The sequence below is a fragment of the Bos grunniens genome, chromosome 13 (assembly GCF_055505025.1).
Source record: "Bos grunniens cultivar Pamir isolate PY7600 chromosome 13, Bosgru_T2T1.0, whole genome shotgun sequence".
Lineage (NCBI taxonomy): Eukaryota > Metazoa > Chordata > Mammalia > Artiodactyla > Bovidae > Bos > Bos grunniens.
This window is the reverse complement of record NC_141177.1, coordinates 48,086,768-48,111,134: the sequence shown is the minus strand read 5'-3', so window position 1 is coordinate 48,111,134 and position 24,367 is coordinate 48,086,768. Positions and strand designations below refer to the sequence as shown.

The following is a 24,367-nucleotide window of genomic DNA, read 5'->3' as shown; positions in this document are numbered from 1 at the left end:
TGTGGCATGCAGGATCTTTCATTGCAGTGTACAGACTTGTGGCACACATGCTCCGAGGCATATGAGATCTTAATTCCTCCCACCCCGACCACCCAACCAGGGATCCAACTCTCCATTCATACATGACTACTGGAAAAACCACAGCTTTGACTAGATGGACCTTTGTCCGCAAAGTATCATAAAGTAAGCTAAGCACTGAAGAATTGATGCTTTTGAACTGTGGTGTTGGAGAAGATTCTTGAGAGTCCCTTGGACTGCAAGGAGATCAAACCAGTCAATCCTAAAGGAAATCAGTCCTGAATATTCATTGGAAGGACTGATGCGGAAGCTCCAATACTTTGGCCACCTGATGCTTCAAAGAACTGACTCCTTGGAAAAGACCCTGATGCTGGGAAAGATTGAAGGCAGGAGGAGAAGGGGACAACAGAGAATGAGATGGTTGGATGGCATTCCCGACTCAATGGAAACGAGTTTGAGTAAGCTCCAGAAGTTGGCGATGGACCGGGAAGCCTGGTGTGCTGCAGCCCATGGGGTGGCAAAAAGTCGGACATGACTGAGTGACTGAACTGAACTGACTGCCAGGGATCAAACCCATGTCTCCTGCATTGCAAGGTGGATTCTTAACAACTGGACCACATTGAAGTCCCACCCACTTGTGAAATTTATGTTGAATGTGGGTACAGGGCTACATCCCCGTGTACTTTCTGTTTCAGCCTTTGCACTTAGTTCTGGGTGGCCCACGGGCCCAGTCCTTCTGTTGAATTATTTGGTACATGACTGAACAGCCCTGATTTGACAGCCATGCCATTTGTACCATAAGGTTTCAGTTTTGTGTGAGCAACTTGCTCCCCTTCTGAGAGCTCACAGCTACAAGCTGGGAGATGCTTTCCAAGCGACCTCTGTCACGCTTAGACTTGCTTTTATGTTACAGATAGCAAGCAAAGCAGTTTCAAATGGTGTGTCTACTTTTGAAGAATTTATAAAGAAGGAAAACCTAAAAAAGGAGTATTCTTAGTGGAAATTGTCCTTCATAATAGGGTCAATTGTGAGAGATCTTAGGTGAAAAAGACTCCCTGAGATATTTGGCCAACGTGTGAGGTAGTGAAACAAAACTTTGGATGTAAATTTTAACTTTTGAACTGAAAAATCGAAAACAGTGTGTGCTACTGAAGATCAATGCCTCCATTCACGTATTGGCTAGCTTAGCATTTTTCAAGATCTTTCCTGCTCACCCTCAACGAATCAAGGTTTATACTATACATCTTTTGTATTTTTTCCTATTAGTCATCCCTGGGCCCTCACCCTGAGATGTAATTTCCAGGGACCAAATATTTCTATGTAATTTAAATTTGTCTGCTCTGATTAATTTACATTTTATAAACGGATCATTTTGCTTCCTTCCATCCATCTCACTTTCTGTCAGTGGCAGGATTCCTCAAGCTTCCAAAAGGCAACATTACCTGAGCTTAATGTAAACTTCTGGCTCCCTGAGGTATAGCTCAGGGACATGCATTCCCGCTTGACTTTTACTGGAAAGAGCACCTGAGGAAACACAGAAATGGTTTCAGATTTGACTTGCTTTACTAGATGAAGATCTGGTTTGGAGGGGTAATTATCTTAAAAAGAGTTTCCTTCCTGGCTCAGTGATAAAGAATCCACCTGCCGGTGCAGGAGATACAGAAGATACAGGTTCAATCCCTGGGTCAGAAAGATTGCTTGGAGAAGGAAATGGCAACCCACTTCAGTATTCTTGCCTGGAAGATTCCAGGAACAGAGGAGCCTGACGGGCTACAGTCCATAGGGTCGCAAAGAGACAAACATGACTTAGCGGTGAGCACCTTAAAAGGCCAGGTCTGAATGGTGAGGACAGAAATACTGAGAGGGAGATGAGTTTAAAAGGGATTTGGTTTCTCAAATAGTAGATAGTTTTTATCATAAGGATTAGATAAGAGAAGAATATTGTGGTGACCTAAACTGTCCCCCCACCCACTAAATTCATATGCTGAAACCTTAAGCCCTGATGTGACTGTACTTGGAGATGGGCCCTTTGGCAGGTAATTAGAGGCTTTATGAGAAGATGAGGCTAAGACTGCTCTCTTCCTGCTGTGTGAGGACTAGAAAGGAAGTGATTCCCTGAAAGCCAGGAAGAGGGTCCTTACCAGGTACCGCACTGTCCAGCACTTTAATCTTGGACTTCCAGCATCCAGACCTGTGAGAAACAAATGTCTGCTGTTGAAACTACCCAGTCTATTGTATTTTGGTACAGCAACCCAAGCAGACTAAGACAAATATGATTTAGAAAAGAGTTATTGATTGCTTTTTCCAGTGATTTTAAACACACGAGATGTGCTTGTGACCCCCATGGACTGTAGCCCACCAGGCTCCTCTGTCCATGGGATTCTCCAGGCAAGAGTACTGGAGTAGATAGCAATTTCCTCTTCCTCTTCCTGGGGATCTTCCCAACCTCAAGATTGAGCCCACGTCTCTTATGTCTCCTGCATTGGCAGGCAGATTCTTTACCACTAGCACCACTTGGGAAACCCAAACACATGAGATAAACATGACATTTTGGCTTTTTACAAAATAGTGTGTTTTTCCCCTTGTGGTCTCATGGTCAGGCATGGCATCTTGCGTTTCTCAAAATGAGTCTTAGTTTGGTTCAGCAGAAACTCTTTATCATACCTGTGCAGATTGCACCCATCAATAGGGCTGGGCATATTACAAGGAAGGAAACAAGTACGTATCACAAGGTCAAGAGAATTGTTTTGCTCACCCCTGAATCTCTAGATCCAGAATAATGCATGGAAATGTAGCTGATACTCAAAACTCTTCTGCTGAATGAGTAGGTGGAGTGAGGACATGGAGCCTAGGGCTGGAGATGGAAAGAACTGGCTTGGGACACACTTGGGTCAGGATCTGCGTCTTCCAGGGAATAAAGAGATGCAAGGTGATGAGTTCCATTTAGCCTCATTTTCCTCTTCAAAATGGGCATCCTAACACCAGGATTGCAAGGTGCTGGTGAAGATTCAGGACAAAAAGTACACAGTGTGGGGCAAGGGCCCAGAGGTGGACAGGGCCCTCTGTGCTATTGCAGCTCATTTCAAAAAACCGCATGGGTTGGAGGTGGCAGAAAAGAGCTCATGGAAGAGCCAGAGCTTGATCAGCATTCTAAAGGAATAAGGATAAAGAGAGACAGAAAGATTTCTCATACCATTAAGGGAAATAGATGATAAATACGTACAAAACATGAAAATCCAATCCAATTCAATCTGCTCCAATTCAGTCAAGAGAAGGCAAACCTAAGCCAGTTCAATCCAATCCAATCTAATCTAGTTCAGTCCAGGCTAGTCCAGTTCAATCTGGGACAGTCCAATAAATTTCAGGCCAGGCCAATCCAATCATGGCCAGGCCAATACAGTTCAATACAGGCCATTTGAATCCAATCCAATCCAGGTCAAGACAGGCCAGTCTAATCCAGGCTAGTGAAATGCATGCCAATCCAATCCAGTCCAGTCCAATCCAATCCACCCTAGGCCAGTGCAATCCAGTCTAGTCCAATGGAATTCAATCCAGCACAATCCAATCCACTCCATGAAATCACAATCAAATCCAGGCCAGGACAGAGCAGTTCAAAATAGGCCAGACTAGGCCAGTCCAGGCCAGGCGAGGCCAGTTCAGTTCAGTTCAGTCACTCAGTCATGTCTGACTCTTTGCAACCCCAGGCCTCCCTCCCCATCACCAACTCCCAGAGTTTACTCAAACTCATGGCCATTGAATCAGTGATGCCATCCAATCATCTCATCCTCTGTCATCGCCTTCTCCTCCCACCTTCAATCTTTCCCAGCATCAGGGTCTTTTCCAATGAGTCAGTTCTTGCATCAGGTGGCCAAAGTATTGGAGTTTCAGCTTTAGCATCAGTCCTTCCAATGAATATTCAAGACTGATTTCCTTTAGGAAGGACTGGTTGGATTTCCTTGCAGTCCAAGAGACTCTCAAGAGTATTCTCCAACACCACAGTTCAAAAGCATCCATTCTTTGCTGCTCAGCTTTCTTTATGGACCAACTCACATCCATACATGACTACTGGAAAAACTGTAGCCTTGACTAGATGGACCTTTGTTGGCAAAGTAATGTCTCTGCTTTTGAATATGCTATCTAGGTTGGTCATAACTTTCCTTCCAAGGAGCAAACGTCTTTTAATTTCATGGCTGCAATCACCATCTGCAGTGATTTTGGAGCCCCCCCAAAACAAAGTCTGTCACTGTTTCCACGGTTTCCCCATCTATTTGTCATGAAGTGATGGGACCAGATGCCATGATCTTAGTTTTCTGAATGTTGACCTTTAAGCCAACTTTTTCACTCTCCTCTTTCACTTTCATCAAGAGGCTTTAGTTCTTCTTCACTTTCTGCCATAAGGGTGGTGTCATCTGCATATCGGAGGTTATTGATATTTCTCCCGGCAATCTTGATTGCAGCCTGTGCTTCATCCAGCCCAGCGTTTCTCATGATATACTCTGCGTGTAAGTTAAATAAGCAGGGTGACAATATACAGCCTTGATGTATTCCTTTTCCTATTTGGAAGCAGTCTGTTGTTCCATGTCCAGTTCTAACTGTTGCTTCCTGACCTGCATACAGATTTTCTCAAGAGGCAGGTCAGGTAGTCTGGTATTCCCATCTATTGAAGAATTTTCCACAGTTTGTTGTGATATACACAAAAGCTTTGGCGTAGTCAATAAAGCAGAAGTAGGTGTTTTTCTGGAACTCTCTTGCTTTTTTGATGATCCAATGGATGTTGGCAATTTGATTTCTGGTTCCTTTGCCTTTTATAAATCCAGCTTGAACATCTGGAAGTTCACAATTCACGTACTGTTGAAACCTGGCTTGGAGAATTTTGAGCATTACTTTGCTAGCATGTGAGATGAGTGCAATTGTCCAGTAGTTTGAACATTCTTTGGCATTGTGTTTCTTTGGGATTGGAATGAAAACTGACCTTTCCCAGTGCTGTGGGCACGGCTGAGTTTTCCACATTTGCTGGCATATTGAATGCAGCACTTTCACAGCATCATCTTTTAGGATTTGAAATAGGTCAACTGGAATTCCATCACCTCCACTAGCTTTATTCATAGTGATGCTTTCTAAGGCCCACTTGACTTCACATTCCAGGATGTCTGGCTGTAGGTGAGTGATCACACCATCGTGATTATCTGGGTCATGAAAATCTTTTTTGTACAGTTTTTCTGTGTATTCTTGCTACCTCTTCTTAATATCTTCTGCTTCTGTTAGGTCCATATCATTTCTGTCCTTTATCGTGCCCAATTTTGCATGAAATGTTCCCTTGGTATCTCTTATATTCTTGAAGAGATCTCTAGTCTTTCCCATTCTATTGTTTTCCTCTGTTTCTTTGCATGGATCACCAGGAAGGCTTTCTTACTTCGCCTTGCTATTCTTTGGAACTCTGCATTCAAATGGATATATCTTTCCTTTTCTCCTTTGCCTTTCGCTTCTCTTCTTTTCCCAGCTATTTGTAAGGCCTCCTCAGACAACCATTTGGCCTTTTTGCATTTCTTTTCCTTGGGAATGGTCTTGATCACCGCCTCCTGTACAATGTCAGGAACCTCCATCCATAGTTCTTCAGTTCAGTTCAGTCCAGTTCAATACAATGCAATCCAAACCAGTTCAATACAGTCCAATACAATTCAATCCAAGCTAGGCCAGTCTAATTAAACTCAGTGCAATGCAATGCAATACAATCAAATCCGGTCCCATCCAGGCCAGTCCAATCCAGTCAATCTCATCCAGTCCAATGTCAGGCAGTCCAATCCATTCCAATCCATATAATTCAGTCCAGTCAAATACAATTCAATCCAACCCAAAATCGACAGTATGATATCAATAATAGTTTATTGTTGTTGTTATTGTTTTTTAAACTTGACCCTAAGGGCATTCACATTTCTGATTGTATAGATATGCTGTTGCAGTAAATTACCTTTGGCTAAAAGAGGGGTAAATTTGGAAGGGTTACCATAGGTCTTCAATTGTATTTTTTCTATCATATTGTTTATACTTCTAAAAATAAAAGAATGCAAAAGAACAAGAGGTGGCATTCTACTAGATTGAAAGGGGAGGGGATTCCAAGTCAGAGGCATACATTACATATCTATCGCCTAATTTTTTTTTACATTAGCAAGACTGCTTTTAAAAAAGACATCAATCAGAAATGTTTTCCTGACTTCCCCTCCTCCATCTTTCCTCCCCACATCAGTTAAAGGGTGTTTCCCAGATCTCCCTTTTCTGAACCTGTGGTTTAAGTAGGTAGAAATCTTATATCCTGAGCTATCTCACTGGATTTTGACTCTCATATCCAATACTTGTGTATGAAACAGAAAAGGGTGAAGTTTCTGGAATATGTGATTACCTGCCTTCCTCGTCCCCTTACTCCCTCTTGGCTATTTAATCATGGGGGTGGGGGGAAGAAAAGAGCAGGCTGACCTTTGTGCTGAGTGTCACAGGCAGGACACAGAACACAAGACATACTCCACCCTGTCAAAGACAGTTTTTCAACATTGACAACCCTTCCTTCAGAAACCCAGAGATCGCCCTTTAATTCCACGTCCTTCACCTCCAAATAGCACCATCATTGGCTCCTTGACCCTTAAAGCTTGCAGGAAACCTGGGGAGAGACAAAGAGCCCTGGGCCACAGAATGAATTGGCATCAAAAAGGGTGGCGGATTCATTTCGATATTTGGCAAAACTAATACAATATTGTAAAGTTTAAAATAAAATAAAATTAAAAAAAAAAAAGGGGGGGTGGAACCCAGATCTCCTAACAGCGAGTAAAAACCTCCACCTTCCCTGACCTTGCCATCTGTTCCTGTGCTGAGAAAGGTCAACGTCACGATCTGCTGTCTGAGCCTAAGGCTTTTTGCAGCATTGAATGAGTTTGTTTCCCTTTGTGTTTTCAAGGCTGCACATTCCCTGCAAACAGTGCCCTGGTAAGGATCTGTCACCATTAGTAATAATAACAGGCAGCATTACATGGGGCAGGCGGACTTGACATCAATCAGAGCTGCCCTCTGGCCGTGATGGGAGAGCAGAGCCCGGGTAGTTCTGAACCAAGAATATGATGTGACTGCAATGCTATTTCTGGTATATACGCCTCTCCAGGGACCCAAGAGTGTACAGAGGGTAGGAGAGCTGATTTTATTGGAATGTCAATCTGTTTCACTTTTTATCACACATGGCGTTTCTCTGAGCTCATTTCCTCTACCAAGTCTGGAGCTGTTGTGATTTATGTGGACCGAGGGCTCCCAATCGTGGGATCACACAACCCACGCGGCCAGGCTGGAGCCTGACCTGTTGCCTGCCCGAGTGTGTTGGGTTTGGCAGCAAAGCCGCCAACCTTTGGATGATGTGTGAGGCAAATGTGTTCAGGCTTTCAGAAGAGGTGTAAATCCTCGCTCCGACCTGGCTTCCCCGGGAAATGTTCATTTGGATGCGTTTTCTGGTAGCTCCTTCTCCCTAACCCAGCTTTGAGGCTCATGGAGAGTGGTTTTGGTCACGTCTTAAAACACAATTTCTGAAAAACTGAATCATGGGTTTCAGAGATTGCTCAGGGAAACTGAAATTGGTGGAATTTCGCGGGGTCCTCTCCAGGCCTCCATCTCCAGATCCTTCTCCCTTTCAGACAGCCTCCTCCAGGGCCTCCTCCATTTCAAATATCCGCCCCATCTTAAAATAAAAAAGAACTGTCCCGTTTGTCCCCAAAGCATCCCTCTCTGTGTCACTGTCTTCCCCAGGATGTGTCTGTACTGAGTGCCACTGGCTGCTCTGTGACAGTGCTTGGCACCTGCAGTCTTAGTGAATCCTTGCCCCTAGCCCCAAAGATGTGCCACCTTTTCCTTCATGAAAGATGGGGAAACCAAGCCTTGTGGAGGCGAAACACCCTGCCCAAGGCCATAGGCTAAGAGCCCACATCCTGGCTCCAAAGAGAGTTCTCTCAGTGGTGAGCTCAGATCCCCCCAGAGCTGGCGTGGACGTGCCTCATTTGATGAGTCACTAGGGAGAGGAAAGGCCATGATTTGGAACAACTTTGCAGGACATTGGGTCCTGGGCACATCATAGGATTGGCTGAGGTCTTCGTTGTGTTGGTGGCAAGCCCACTTCCCCCTCTGCTCAGTTCCGCTCTCTACATCCTCACAGGTGTTGATCTGACAGTCCTTCTCTGTGAACTGCCGACATGCCGGCCTGCATTCCAGAGCTGACTTGGGGTTCATGGGGGTTGTTTGCCACAGTGTATCTGCACCAGGAGACCCTGACCCACAGAAAGGCCAAGCTTATTTCCTCATCTTCAAGGTAAAACCCTCCTCCCAAACCACAATTCCTGTGCCAGGATTGGCTCTCAGGCTGATGGACAGTGGGATCATCTTCTCTCTGGCCTCTAAAGGCAATTTCTCAAAAAATGCAGAGCCCCATCAGGAGTTTGTTCTGGGATGTTAGGTCTTAAATACAAATTAACAAGGGCATCAGCAGCCCCACCCTCACCCCATTTAGGACACATTACAGCCTACCTTCCAAGGAAGGGGCAGTAGTGAAGATGGTTCCTGTAAGCTTACCCTGAATTCAACTACTTTGCGTGTCTCTTGAGAACAATTAATTGAAATTTGACAAAAACAATCAACACTTTAATTTTAGGCACAACTAATAGTTTCTTCCTTCCCAAATCAAGAAATTCTTAAGACATCACAAAACTAAGGGCAACCCCCAGAACACCAGAACAAAGACATTTCATCGGGTCCAGAATGTGAGATCAGGTCATCTCTTGCTAATTTGAAAAACACACATGTGGCTTTTCATTTATGAATATTTTGAGATTTAATTTATCAAGCTTTAAAAAAGAAAGATTTGGGGTCCAGTCTCAAAAAGGTCATCTGGTTACACTGCAGAGACATTGATGAATGACCTCATTACAGAGGGATGTGGAAGGACCTCATTGGAAACTTCCCACTTACATCTTATTACTGTGAACAGCTCTGAGTTCTTGGAACAGCTGATCTGTTTTTATCTCGTGGACTTGCCAAATTGCAGAGCTCGAGGAGATGGCATCAGAGCACAGGTCCAGGGATAAGATTGGTTTTGGAAAGAAGAGATAGGACCATGGATGTGCTAAGTCACTTCAGTCATGTCCAACTCTTTGTGACCCCATGGACTGTAACCCACCAGGCTCCTCTGTCCATGGGATTCTCCAGGCAAGAACACTGGAGTGGGTTACCATTTCCATCTCCAAGGACCAAGGATCCTGAAGGTTAATTAGGATTCCAAGCAAGTTGGATGTTTGCGGCATCCCCACCTGTGTGGCCCCAAGCATGTGTGGGAGGAAGGTTGTGTTGACTTAAAAAACAGTCACAACCTAAAAGTTGAGGATTATGAGAGAATTTTGTTCCCAGGAAGTCAGGTTATACAGAAGTTTGCAAAAAAAGGGCAAGTAGTCTGAACATGAACAGTGTTTTTGTTAATAAAAGAAAAGCAGATATCCCAAGATAACAAATTTAGTACTTTCCTGTATAAGGAAAGATGCAAGAGTCTGGGCTCACTGAAATCATTCCTTTCCTATGCATCTCAGCTATGTGGGTCAGGCATCTTGTGTTTTTCACATCCTTAGTTGCTCAGGGCTCCCCATGGGGAGTGGCTGCAGCCTGATGTCTGCCAATCTCAGGGATCCTCCTCCTTCTTGAGTGTTATGGAGGGCTGGAATCGCTGATGACTGTGACATCCTTGTGTATTGCTATGGCAGGAAATACTCTATGTCACAGCTGGCAGCTGGATTCCCTCCACTGGACAGGAAAGGCCCTGAGGGAGAGAGAGCCTTGTCCTTCCAGAAGGGAAGATCCCCTGGGGAAGATGAGGAGTCTAATCCTGAGGATATTCTGGACCAGATCAGAGTGGATGAAGGTGAAGGCAGCACACAGAACCCAGTGGCCTTGAAGGGAATTGTTCAGGACAGTGGGTCTTACAACTCTCAGTTCAGTTCAGTACAGTCGCTCAGTCATGTCCAACTCTTTGCGACCCCATGAACCTCAGCATGCCAGGCCTCCCTGTCCATCACCAACTCCTGGAGTTCACCCAAACTCATGTCCATTGAGTCGGTGATGCCATCCAACCATCTCATCCTCTGTCGTCCCTTTCTCCTCCTGCCCTCAATCTTTCCCAGGATCAGGGTCTTTTCCAATGAGTCAGCTCTTCGCACCAGGTGGCCAAAGTATTGGAGTTTCAGCTTCAACATCAGTCCTTCCAATGAACACCCAGGACTGATCTCCTTTAGGATGGACTGGTTGGATCTTCTTGTAGTCCAAGGGACTCTCAAGAGTCTTCTCCAACACCACAGTTCAAAAGCATCAATTCTTCGGTGCTCAGCTTTCTTTATAGTCCAACTCTCACATCCATACATGACTACTGGAAAAATCATAGCCTTGACTAGATGGATCTTTGTTGACAAAGTAATGTCTCTGCTTTTTAATATGCTGTCTAGGTTGGTCACTAACTTTTCTTCCAGGGAGTAAGCGTCTTTTAATTTCATGGCTGCAATCACCATCTGCAGTGATTTTAGAGCCCCCCAAAATAAAGTCTGTCACTGTTTCCACAGTTTCCTGATCTATTTGCCATGAAGTGATGGGACCAGATGCCATGATCTTCGTTTTCTGAATGTTGACCTTTAAGCCAACTTTTTCACTCTCCTCTTTCACTTTCATTAAGAGGCTCTTTAGTTCTTCTTCACTTTCTGCCATGAGAGTGGTGTTATCTGCGTATCTGAGGTTATTGATATTTCTTCTGGCAATCTTGATTCCAGCTTGTGCTTCATCCAGCCCAGCATTTCTCATGATGTACTCTGCATATAAGTTAAATAAGCAGGGTGACAATATGCAGCCTTGACGTATTCTTTTTCCTATTTGGAACCAGTCTGTTGTTCCATGTCCAGTTCTAACTTTTGCTTCCTGACCTGCATACAGATTTCTCAAGAGGCAACCCTCACATTCTGCTTTTCTTTTTTTTTTTCATCTTCTAAGAATGAAGTCATTACCTTCTCCTGTCCGCTTTGCTCTGTTCCTGCTGATCCTTGCTTATAGCCTCCCATCTTGGTATCCTGGCCTCTCCTGAGAGCTGGGTGCTGATGGGGGACACATGACTTTTATGGCACCTGTGACCTTCTCAGGTAACTCCTACCCATCTTTTTTTTCAAGAAAGCTTGAAGACTTTTTAAATTGACAGTTCTTCATATATACAGAAGTCCTTGTAATTTCTCCTCTCAAGTGTAAATAAAGCAATAGCACTTTATTCTCATATCTCAACAGGACACAGGACCCCAAGGAAGGGGGTCTACCATGTCCAGCCTGATTCTCCAGGGACTTGTCCCCCTGGGCCTGGAGCAGGCCCCTGGCTCCTAGACTGGTTGGCCTAGAGAAACCTGGGATGACCCAGGATGACCTAGGATGACCCCTAGGATGGACCTAGGATGACCCCTGTCTCCCAACCTGCCTTCTTGGGTCCCTGCTTAGAGTATAGATGCATCTTCACCTCCCAGAGTTCTGAGTCCCAAGTTGCCCATGAGTCCAGGGAATTGTCCCAGCACAGGAGAAGTCCCCCACCCTCCTTATCCTGTTCCCTGTGCCCCAGGTTTCCAGGAACCATGCAATAAATAAATGCTTCAAGAAAGCAGGGAAGCTCCTGGGCAAGGAAGGGGTGACTGAGCCTACTCATGGCTTAGGGAGAGACACTGTGCCCCTAAGAAACTGTGGACATGGAACTGTCAGAAAGGGGATGGGGACCCCAGTTGGCCTTACGCCGTAACTGAGACTGTCCTGCTGAAGAGCAGGCCTGGAATAGGAGACCCAGCTCAGCAAGATCCCACACTTCCCAGGCCCCCAAAGCACTCCCACTCATCTTAAACTCACAAGGTGGTGGACTTTGAGAGTATAAGCCCTCACTCTCCCCGCTGGCTCTCGGAGAGGAAAGTGTTTACATCTGCTAACCCCACCTACCGCTCCATCCCTCTGCCGCCCCCTTCCCATGAGCAACCACAAGTCTGTTCTCTCTGTGAGTGTGTTTCTGTTTCGTAGATAAGTTCATTTGTGTCTTATTTTAGATTCCACATGTTCGTGATATCACATGGCCTTAATTACATTTTTGAAGTGAATCTGTCTGCTGAATGAATTTTAGTGTGAAGACCAGTTATTTTCTTTTTAATCCAAATTAGGGAAGAAGAAAATGAAGTTGTAGTAGTAATTTTTTTCTAATCAGTGGCTTTCAATACACGTGTGAAACTGCCTATTGTGAAAACAGTATTTTCTTTTCCAGACAGGGGCAATTAACTGGAAGTATTGAAGTCTAGGCTATGAATATTCTCACCAACCTGAGGTTTTTATTTCAGCTCTTAAGAGGAAGGTCATAAACATTAGAGTTGAGATCAGGCTTCCATAATTGAAAGAACCTCTGCATAAATTTTTATGTGTGTGAATAACCACCCCATTTGTTGGTTCCTAACCCTGGATTTTACGATGAGGTTTTGAATCCACTTTCTGTTTTTTGTCCAAAATGGAAGGGAATGTGTTACGTTCAAGAATCAGCTACAAATGGACTGTTACTCCTGAGTGATCATTGATGACACATGTCTTGATGTGCTTTTTTCCTCAATCTCAAGTCATAATAACCTGCCCCTGGTTCATTCCTGCTTCTTCATTAAGAGCATCTCACTCTTACAACCTTTTCCCCTCCTGTTACTATTTGGGGCCTCAAGTTAACCACTCAGCTCAACATCTGATATAACCTGCTTTTGTCTCATCTTTCTCTCTGCCCTGTCCACTAACCTTCCTGAACAGTAGTCCTCTGGCATTTTGTTCAATTCCCCCTAAAATGATTTAGAAAAATTATATATCTGCTGGCCCATCTTTAGGTTGACACCTAAAATTTAAGTGATTACAAAAGATGTAAATCTCTAGTCTAAACACTGGCATTGAAAAATAAACCTGTTATAGTTCTCTTTAAATATATCTAGTAGAATCTGAATAGTACAGTTATTTGATACCTGTTCATTAAAAAAATGCATGGGCAAGCATGAGTGGGAAATTTTATTTAAAATCATATTTTTATCCCATTTTCTTCCCTAAATATCACCTTACAGGCATGCTAAGTTACTTCAATTATTTCCAACTCTTTGTGACCTTATGGACTGCAGCCTGCCAGGCTCCTCTGTCCATGGGATTCTCCAAGCAAGAATACTGGGTTGCCATGCCCTCCTCCAAGGGATCTTCCCAACCCAGGGATCGAACTTGAGTCTCCCGTGGCTCCTGCATTGCAGGTGGATTCTTTACCTCTGAGTCAGTAGAGAAGCCCAAATACCACCTTGGAATACTTTCATTAGAAAATTTCATATTGGTAACCCTCCTGCTTCTCTGAAGCAAAAATATGATTACAAAATCAAAGCTTAAAAATGCTTTCATTTCTTTTCTTCAATGCAACTGTCATTAGTGAGATGTCTATGAAAGTATCATAACTTTCTTACATACTTTTATAAGTAATTATTAAACTTAATAGTAAAAATGTATTGGAACCATGCCTCTTAATGGGGTGGCGGCAAAGGGAGTAGATTTGGGGTATTGATTAACAAGAAGCCTCACCTACCCCAAAGATTATATTTTAATTTTTTAAATTGAAGCATAGTCGATTTACAACGTTGTGTTAATTTCTTCTGTACAGCAAAGTGACTCAGTTATACACATATGTACATCCTCTTTTATATCCTTTACCCCTATATTTTAAATGATCCTGTGTTTGATATACATTGTTATACCTTAGGGCAATGCATACCTACAAAGATGTGAAATGGGAGGAAGCAAGAGTTACCTTAGTCAAATGAGAAAAGAGTGACTGTGAAAGAGGAGACAGAAAAAGAGAATCAGAAAATGCAAAATGCTCATGGGTGGTTTTAAGGAAGAATACATCGTGGAAGCTGAGAATCTGAGAATGGATCCCCTTTAACTCTCCTCCCTGCCCCCAGAGCTGCACAAACCCAGTTCTGAGATGATTGCCCTAAAGTACTATCATACCATGACCGGTAGGTGGAGTTTCTTCTGCCTTTCTTCTTTCAGGGAAAACTCTTCTGAAAGAATTAGTTACAAATATTTTGAATGTATTGAACATCAAGTTTTGGTGGGCAGGGAAGACTTTATCTCCTGATAATATTAATGTAGTTACAAATACATTTTCTATTAAACTATTGTATTTCCACTATGATTCTCTGTGACTTTGTTGAAAGAATGTATATTTTGTGTCTATTACCCCAACTGAGCTCTGCGTTCAGACCCAGGGCAGGTGCTGGCTTGGGCTAGGACCCAGTGATGAAGGCGGGTCCCTGGGGATTTCATTCCTTCACTCTGGTCTCAGTGCTGCAAAAGCATTGCCTGGATAAGTTGACATGGGCTTGTCAGCTTAACCTGGCATATTTCAAATACATGTTAATTAGTGCCAATTTACTACCATTTCATTTCAGGGGAAAAGATAAAGACAGGCAAAATAATAAATGTAAAATTATTAATAAAATGTCACCATGAGATTTTATCTAAGGCTCATTATATATCATTTTGGATATAACTTATGATGAATCATGAAAATATTATATAGATGCTGTATAGCTTAGATATATTAACAGCTTTTAAAAGCTATCTTAGTTCTCGTCCAATCTATTATGCTTTTTGAAACTGCCCTTATTTCCTTTGGTAATTAGGGCAGTTTTTTTGTTTTTTTCCTGAGAATCCCATTGGTCTTTAGACTGATTGTTAATTATTTGTCTGCCAAATAATAAGTAATGAACCATTTGAATTTGCCATCACTGTGCTAAAAAGTTAAGGTCTGTTATCCAAAAATGCATTTTTTTCTAGATTAAGAGTTATATCAAGGTTGAGTAGACTGAGAAAATAAACCTTACTCTCATTCCTGCTTTTCTGCCCTTTAGTATGAAAAGCTTTTTTCCAGCAGCTATCTGTACTATTCAGGTTCACAGAGTCACAGTCATGAATTAACTGAACTTGATTTCAAGGCCAATTGATCCATCATCGAGGTTTTGGCATGAAAGTTTCCTTTCTTCTTCTGGTGGAATCAAAGAGCTGGAGGGGATTGTGAGAGAGTTGGGAAGAGGTGGGGAGATGCACAGATGATAGTGGCGTAAGACTAGGTTAGGAATGTGGGTGTTTTCAGCCCAGGAACACCCTTTGGCTGCTGCTGTATTACATTTTCTCCCACTGGGGGAAATTATCTTGAGGTGGAGCTATGTGGTTTGGCACATCTGATTTGTTCTAAGTCTGAAATTAAATGTGCCCTATGTGTTTAATTCCATGTGGGAATACCAGAACATGCTGAAATAGAAATGCCAAGTACTCTGTAGGACTGAGCAAAGACATAATTCGATTTTGGCCTCATCTATGTTTCTCTGGACTATATTGTGATGGGAATATGGAAGCATTTTGCTCCTTTTGTTTTTTAATCTTGACAATGAGAAGTAAGAGTTTCTTTAGAGCCTTGAGTGGGATTGTTGCCACTTTGCTCAAGCTACACCTCACAGAAGGAGTGTACATTTCTGCTGTCTGTCTGCATAAACTTTCCACAGATCGGAGTACAATTAGTGGGAAGATCTCAAATTGGGAATTGGAAGTCGGGACCCTCAGGTCTGCTTCCAAAAAGTCAGCTGACCTTGGGCAGGTTGCTTCCTACCTCTAGTCTTCAACATCATCTTTAAAATGAGTGTTGTTGTTGTTTTTAAATTGGAGTATAATTCATTTACAATGTGTTAGTTTTTGCTGTACAATGAAGTGAATCAGTTATATGTATACATATTTCTCCTCCCTCTTGAGTCTCCTGCCCCATCCAATGCCTAATCCCACCCCCTAGGTAGATCATCACTGAGCACCAGGCTAAGCTCCCCGTTCAGTTCAGTTCAGTTAGTCGTGTCCAACTCTTTGCCACCCCATGGACTGCAGCATGCCAGGCTTACCTGTCCATCACCAACTCCTGGAGCCTGCTCGAACTCATGTCCATCAAGTCAGGGGTACCATCCAACTATCTCACCCTCTGTTGACCCCTTCTCCTCCCACCCTCAATCTTTCCCAAGATCAGGGTCCTTTCCAATGAGTCAGTTCTTTGCATCAGGTGGCCAAAGTATAGGAGTTTCAGCTTCAGCATCAGTCCTTCCAATGAATATTCAGGACTGATTTCCTTTACGATGGACTGGTTGGATCTCCTTGCAGTCCAAGGGACTCTCAAGAGTCTTCTCTAACACCACAGTTCAAAAGCATCAATTCTTCAGTGCTCAGCCTTCTTTATGGTCCAACTCTCACATCTATACATGACTACTGGAAAAACCATAGCCTTGACTAGATGGACCTTTTTTGGCAAAGTAACGTCTCTGCTTTTTAATATGCTGTCTAGGTTGGTCATAGCGTTCTTCCAAGGAGTAAGCATCTTTTAATTTCATGGCTGCAGTCACCATCTGCAGTGATTTTGGAGCCCCCCAAAATAAAGTCTGTCACTGTTTCAACTCATTCCCAATCTACTTGTCATGAAGTGATGGGACCAGATGCCATGATCTTAGTTTTCTGAATGTTGATTTTTAAGCCAGCTTTTTCACTCTCTTTCACTTTCATCAAGAGGCTCTTTAGTTCCTCTTCACTTTCTACCATAAGGGTGGTGTCATCTGCATGTCTGAGGTTATTGGTATTTCTCCTGGCAATCTTGATTCCAGCTTGTGCTTCATCCAGCCCGGCATTTTACATGATGTACTCTGCATATAAGTTAAATAAGCAGGGTGACAATATATAGCCTTGATGTACTCCTTTCCCAATTTGGAACCAGTCTGTTCCATGTCTGGTTCTAACTGTTGCTTCTTGACCTGCATACTGAGTTCTCAAGAGGCAGGTCAGGTGGTCTGGTATTCCCATCTCTTGAAGAGTTTGTTGTGATATACACAGTCAAAGGCTTTGGCATAGTCAATAAAGCAGAAGTAGATGTTTTTCTGGAACTCTCTTGCTTTTTCTATGATCCAGTGGATGTTGGCAATTTGATTTCTGGTTCCTCTGCCTTTTATAAATCCAGCTTGAACATCTGGAAGTTCTCGGCTCACGTACTGTTGAAGCCTCACTTGGAGAATTTTGAGCATTACTTTACTAGCATGTGAGATTGAGTGCAATTGTGCAGTAGTTGGAACATTCTTTGGCATTGCCTTTCTTTGGGATTGGAATGAAAACTGACCTTTTCCAATCCTGTGGCCACGACTGAGTTTTCCACATTTGCTGGCCTCTTGATGAAAGTGAAAGTGGAGAGTGAAAAAGTTGGCTTAAAGCTCAACATTCAGAAAACAAAGATCATGGCATCTGGTCCCATCACTTCATGGGAAATAGATGGGGAAACAGTGGAAACAGTGTCAGACTTTATTTTGGGGGGCTCCAAAATCACTGCAGATGGTGACTGCAGCCATGAAGTTAAAAGACGCTTACTCCTTGGAAGGAAAGTTATGACCAACCTAGACAGCATATTCAAAAGCAGAGACATTACTTTGTCAACAAAGGTCCATCTAGTCAAGGCTATGGTTTTTCCTGTGGTCATGTATGGATGCGAGAGTTGGACTGTGAAGAAGGCTGAGCACCAAAGAATTGATGCTTTTGAACTGTGGTGTTGGAGAAGACTCTTGAGAGTCCCTTGGACTGCAAGGAGATCTAACCAGTCCATTCTGAAGGAGATCAGCCCTGGGTGTTCTTTGGAAGGAAAGATGCTAAAGCTGGAACTCCAATGTGTTGGCAACCTCATGAGAAGAGTTGACTCATTGGCAAACACTCTGATGCTGGGAGGGATTGGGGGCAGGAGGAGAAGGGGACGACAGAGGATGAGATGGCTGCATGGCATCACTGACTGGATGGACATGAGTCTGAGTGAACTCCGGGAGTTGGTGATGGACAGGGAGGCCTGGCGTGCTGCAATTCATAGGGTCGCAAAGAGTCGGACAAGACTGAGTGACTGAACTGAACTGAACTGAACTGAGTGCAGCACTTTCACAGCATCATCTTTTAGGACTTGAAATAGCTCAACTGGAATTCCATCACCTCTACTAGCTTTGTTTGTAGTGATGCTTTGTAAGGCCCACTTTGACTTTGCATTCCAGGATGTCTGGCTCTAGGTAAGTGATCACACCATCGTGGTTATCTGGATCATGGAAATCTTTTTTCTATAGTTTTTCTGTGTATTCTTGCTACCTCTTCTTAATATCGTCTGCTTCTGTTAGGTCCATACCATTTCTGTCTTTTATTGTGCCCATATTTGCCTGAAATGTTCCCTTGGTATCTCTAATTTTCTTGAAGAGATCTCTAGTCTTTCCCATTCTATTGTTTTCCTCTATTTCTTTGCACTGATTGCTGAGGAAGGCTTTCTTATCTCTCCTTGCTATTCTTTGGAACTCTACATTCAGGTGGGTATAACTTTCCTTTTCTCCTTTGCCTTTAACTTCTCTTCTTTTCCCAGCTATTTGTCAGGCCTCCTCAGACAACCATCTGGCCTTTTTTCATTTCTTTTCCTTGGGGATGGTCTTGATTACTGCCTCCTGTACAATGTCACGAACCTCCATCCGTAGTTCTTCAAGCACTCTATCAGATCTAGTCCCTTGAATCTATTTGTCACTTCCACTCTATAATCATAGGGGATTTGATAAAGGTCATATCTGAATGGTCTAGTGGTTTTCCCTACTTTCTTCAATTTAAGTCTGAATTTTCCAATAAGGAATCCATGATCTGATGAGCCTCAAGAGGGAGGGGCTACATGTATGTATACTTACATTTTCCATGGGTTGGAGTGCAATTAGTGGGAAGATCTCAAATTGGGAATTGGAAGTCAGGACCCTCAAATCTGTCTCCAACAAGTCAGGTGACCTTGGGCAGGTGGCTTCCCACCGCTGGTCTTCAACAACCATCTTTAAAATGAGGGTTGTTGTTTTTTTTTTTAATTAAATTGGAGTATAATTACCTTACAATGTTGTGTTAGTTTCTGCTGTGCAGTGAAGTGAATCAGCTACATGTATACATGTTTCCCCTCCCTCTTGAGTCTCCTGCCCACCCCTCCCCCAACCCACCCCTCTAGTTCATCAGAGAGCACCAGGCTGAGTTCCCTGTGCTGTATAGCAGCTTCCCACTAGCATCTGTTTTACACATAGCAGTGTATGTATGTCAATGTGTGTGCATGCTCAGTTGTTCAGTCTTATCCGACTCTGTGACCCATAGACTGAAGCCCACCAGGCTCCTCTGTCCATGGGATTTTCCCAGCAAGAATACTAGAATGGGTTGTCATTTCATCCTCCAGGGGATCTTCCTGACCAGAGACCAAACCCATGTCTCAAACCCGAGTCTTCTGCATTTCAGATGGACTCTTTTCCACTGAGCCACCAGGGAAGCCCCATATTTTCCGTTGGGGTCAATTAAATTGCTTTCTCTTCACCCTGTAGTAAACCTCCAAAATTTCCTTATAACTAGTTATTGTTTTATGGTTTGGCTGCTGATGGCATGCAAGTTCCATGACACCAGGGATCCTGTGTCACAATTGCTATGTCACTATTTCATAATGACTGTTATGGAATGGATGAATGAACTGTGTTAGGACTAATGAGCAGATAAGGAGAAGCATTGCTGTGCAATGCAACACAGAATTGTTGCATGCAACAAAGAATGAAAAAGGACATTGAAGCTATTATGTCAAAGAGCTGGTCTCAGCTGAGAAAAGCCTACAAGGAAATGACACGTGTGAGCAAAAGTTCTGTGAAAACAGGGCTCAGGGGGTCAACTTCTTTAGCTGTCTCAGTATTCTCATACTTCAGGGACTCTTGGGATGCTGGGAGCATGGAGAAGCTGGATAGCATATCTTTTTTTCCTTTGTTTTAATCTGTCTGTGTACTTCAGTCATCCTCCTAGAACTCTCCCAGAGTCCTTCTAGATTGTAGCATTCCTGACAGGAGATGCAAAAGTCTTTTGAAAAGTAAAGTGAATATATTAGTTGCTCAGCTGTGTCTGACTTTTGCATCTCCATGGACTGTAGCCCACCAAGCTGCTCCTCTGTCCAGAGGATTCTCCAAGCAAGAATACTGGAGTGGGCTGCCATTTCCTTCTCCAGGGGATGTTCTGGACCTGGAGATCGAACCCGGGTCTCTGCATTGCAGGAAGATTCTTTACAGTCTGAGCCACCAGGGAAGCTCTAAGAAGCAGAACATTAAATGAGGGACCAAACTTGATCCTGAGATGACTGAAATTCAGGGAAAATGTTTATTTTTAGTTCTTCTCCCAAAAATGGACCAAAGAAAAAAAAATCTCTCAGTATGTTAGCGACTAGATAAAAAGTTAATTATTAAAATGAAGATTTTTTGTTTTATGGCTCAGCTTCCCATTTGGAAAGAAAACATCTTTGAAATTCAATTTCCTGTGGAAAATTCTTCTAAAAAAAAAAGAAAATGGCTTTTCACAGGCCAAATCTTGAACTTAAAAATGTATTTTATACATATACAAATAGATGTATTTATATAAGTGTACATGTGAATGTATATAAATATTTAGTATATACATTTACATTATAAATCATTTTAGGGGGAACTGAACAAAAAGCTAACACAGCATATTAGTTTAGGAGAGTTGCCCTGGCCAATATTCCAGTCCCAACAATAAAGATTTCTGGTGGGGGGAGGAGGTCCCCAGCCCACAGCCTTAGTTATCCTATTGAAGTCCCTTTTAACTGGGTGAAAGAGGTTGCCAGTAAATATAATCCCAAGATCTACCTCTGAGAAAGTGGATCTTTGCCCATCCTAAGTGAAGATGGAGTTTGTATTTGAAAAGGTCTTTGAGGAGATCATAGGAACAATCTAGAGTCCTACCTCCTCTGTCTGCCAAGTCTTTCCCCCAGAAATCTTGCCTTCACATTGATCTTAATTTGAATCACTTTCTGCGGATTTACAGGGGTGGGCATAGTGCACACCTTCCTTTTAACCATCTTCTAAGTTAAATCCAGGGCTTCCCTGGTGCTCTGATGGTAATGAGTCTGCCTGTAATGCAGATTCCTGGTTTGGGAAGATCCCCTGGAGGAGGACATGGCAATCCACTCCAGTATCCTTGCCTGGAGAATTCCATGGACAGAGAAAGCTAGTAAGCTATATAGTCCATGGGGTTGCATAGAGCTGGACACAATTGAGCAACTAACACTTCCAACTTTCAAGTAAAATCCACTCCAACTTCTTTAATATAATACCTGCACATTCAGGAGCACTTGCCACATTTCAACTATGTCCCAGGCATGAGTAAGACACGGGGAACCCAAATGCCAAGGACGTGGCCTCAGTCCCCAGCAGCCTCGCCCTGCTCTGGAATGGCCGTGTAAACACCCACCATTGTGGCTCATGGGGACATAGCCTGTCATCCGGAGGCCTGGAGAAGGGATCCTGCCCTTATCTTCTCCATATTTTGCAAACAAATTTGTTTTCACTTCTGTCTCCCCACATCCCTCAGTTTTATTTTTTTTCTGTTTGATTTCACCCTTAGGAGAATTTACCAAGGGGCAATTTACCAACCAGCTGCAGTAAAGGAAGCAGAGGCCTGAGCATCTCTCCGGCACAGGCTGTCAGAGGAGCAGAGGAGACAACCTGCAGGAGGCATTTCCTGCCCGAAGCACCTGCAGACTCTTGTGTTCAGAGTCAGCCCCAGGTTGACCCCTGAAACTCCATCTCATTGAGTGCATCTCCTGGCAGGAGACTTTGGGAAATCCCACCAAAGTCATGGGCATCTGCCTTCTGAGAACTTAGGCCTGTGGGCCTGGGAAGGCCGAGGGCCTTGGGGAGATATCCTTTCAGACTCATTTCCCTATTTTTTTTAGTGTATAACAAGGGTCCCCATCTCCGGGATCTAAGGCCTGATGATCTGAGGTGGAGCTGATGTAATAATAACAGAAATAAAGTGCACAATAACGGTAATGTGCTTGAATCATCCGGAAACCATCCCCCTGCCCAGGTCCATGGGAAAACTGTCTTCCATGAAATGGGTCCCTGGTGCCAAAAAGATTGGGGACTGCTGATATATAGGTTCACAGGATTGTATTTGTTTATTTATTTATTTGCTTATTTATTTTTGGCTGAGGCATGTGGGATCTTAGTTCCCTGACCAGTGATTGAATCCTCACCCTCTGCAGTGGGAGGGTAGAGTCTCAACCACTGGACCACCAGGGAAGTCTCTCATTTCCTTCTTTTGTTTTGGAAATTTCTTTTTAAATTTAAGAGACTCTCTGCAGTGGCCCGGGGGCGGGGACAACTCTGGCATCTCGGTGTGTGGCTACTTTTTGTAACTTCACCCCTGAATCCCTCTTGTTCAGTTCCGTGACCCTCTGTGTCATTCTTGCCACGAAATCCTGTTGCTCTCTGCTCTCGCTCCCAGTGTTATTTCTAAGATGTGAGCTGGCACTATGGAATGCCACCAAATAACCAGAGTGTCCTAGTCAGCCCAGCCTGGCCAGATGGAGTCCCCAAATGGGAACCTGATAGCTGATGAATTAAAATGTCACCCCAGTTGAATTTTGCCTTCATCCCTTTCTCTAAAAATGATGATGGAAGTGCAATGATTCCTATACAATCTGCCCAAGGCTTAGTGTGCATCTTTTTTTGATCAGATGTTAAGCATTTAAAATATTCATGGAGTTTTCATACATAGTAGTTTCAGTGATGTTAAACTTTCTGGGCATTTCATTTTGCACAAGTAGGATCTCCCTTTGCGCACTGGTAATGGTTGCTAAGCAGCGGGTGACTAGAATTCCTCCACAGTGCTAGTTTAGGGCTTAGCATTGGTTTTTCTCAGAAAGAGTTCAAACCCTGACTCTCAGATCCTGGGATCTTCTGAAAAATGAAGTTAATCCACAGCTTGATATGACAGGAGGTCATTTCAGTCTTTTATAGCCATACTTAGAAAGCACTGTGCTATTAACATTATTAATTCCAAAGAACATTTCTATACCTGACAGATTAAAGTTTATTTCCCAGTATTGAAAGCAAAATCTTGTCCCCCCAGTGATTCCTGAAACTCTGCCTGGGGTGGGCGTGTAAGTCCCTTCATACTAAAATTAAGCTTATTTTCACATTCTTTAGGTGGGAAGGAACATGGGATAAATCAGTTGTGCCCATAGCTTGAGGTTTGCATTTCTGGAACTTGCCTGATTTTTTTTTTAAAACCAATTAAGTAATATATTTCTGCTTGGGAACCCTGGGCTTAGTGGAGGACCTGATTTAGCTATTCAAGTTTTAAGGGAAGAATGGATTTCTGATTTCTCATGGTGACTTTTGACCAGAGATGCCAATGTTTTTTGAGCATATGGTCCCTTTTAAAAGTAAAAATACAAATGTGCACACATGCCATATTATAAAGCTGTATTCTTAACAGCCTTTGATGGGAAAATTCACAAGTTACCACGGATTCTAGGACCCTGGTCATAAATCTCTTGTGCTCTCCGTCTCAGTCTTTGGATAGGGAATCAGGGCTGGAAAAGAAGGAAACCAAGTTCCTGCTGGTTTAACTCACTCCCCGTAGGTCCCTAGAAAGGATTTCAAAGGGGGTCAGACCTGATTCCTCCATGGCCTGAAGGATACACACCCCCCAGTGAGCCGAGAGAACTTGGACCTGAATCTGGCTCCTTTCCCTGCTTGAAACTTCCCTTGAAAGCCCCTGGGTCCCCCAGCCTGTGGGTGGCATTGTTGGAAGATGAAGGCGATGCACAAGCCAGTGATTCACGTCCGTGTGGGTGGCCCCTGAAGGCCATTTGCAGAGGACGTGAGATTGTTTTAAAGCTTCATAAATGAGCAGCACAGGGCTCTCTGGGGGCCTATCTGGGGTTTACTTTTTCAAAGAGATGCAAGCCAAGTCCAGCTACCCAAGGTGAAGCCAAGGTTAGGTTGCTCTGGCCGCTTCTCCAAGGCGGGGAAATGATGGATTTCTCAAATGTGGACCTCCCAGTGGCCTTCTGGAAGGTTCTTTGTAGTCGTGGGAGCCATGGGTACAAAGGGAAGCCCTAGCCTCTTCTGGGTAGGGCGACCGCAGAGGCGCGGGAGGATGGTGAGCACCAGTCTTCCTCTATGCATCCTGATGGTTCACATCTGGACCCTTTGGATGCTCCCCTTTCCTTTGGTGGTTTCGGAGGTCAGCGGGGCTCCCCCTCTGTGGTTGGGCCCACCTACACGGGGTCCGGAGGCAAACTCACCCCAGAGGCCCGGCGGAGAGTGGATAAGTGGGGAGGGTGTTTGGCAACTTCCCCGCAGCGCTGTGGACTCTC

General features: G+C 43.7%; 1 long non-coding RNA gene across 2 annotated transcripts in view; it reads left to right on the top strand.

Moving 5' to 3' along the window:
- The window catches only part of LOC147360941 (uncharacterized), a 33,247-nt gene extending 11,219 nt beyond the window's left edge, over positions 1 to 22,028 (top strand). The window contains exon 3 of one of the 2 annotated variants that reach the window (XR_015139516.1): positions 21,601 to 22,028. This is a non-coding gene — a long non-coding RNA (uncharacterized LOC147360941). Of the gene's footprint in view, positions 1 to 8,200; positions 8,354 to 21,600 lie in introns of those variants that run through there. The other variant, XR_015139518.1, reaches the window with a different exon arrangement.
- The last annotated feature ends 2,339 nt before the right edge of the window (positions 22,029 to 24,367 follow it).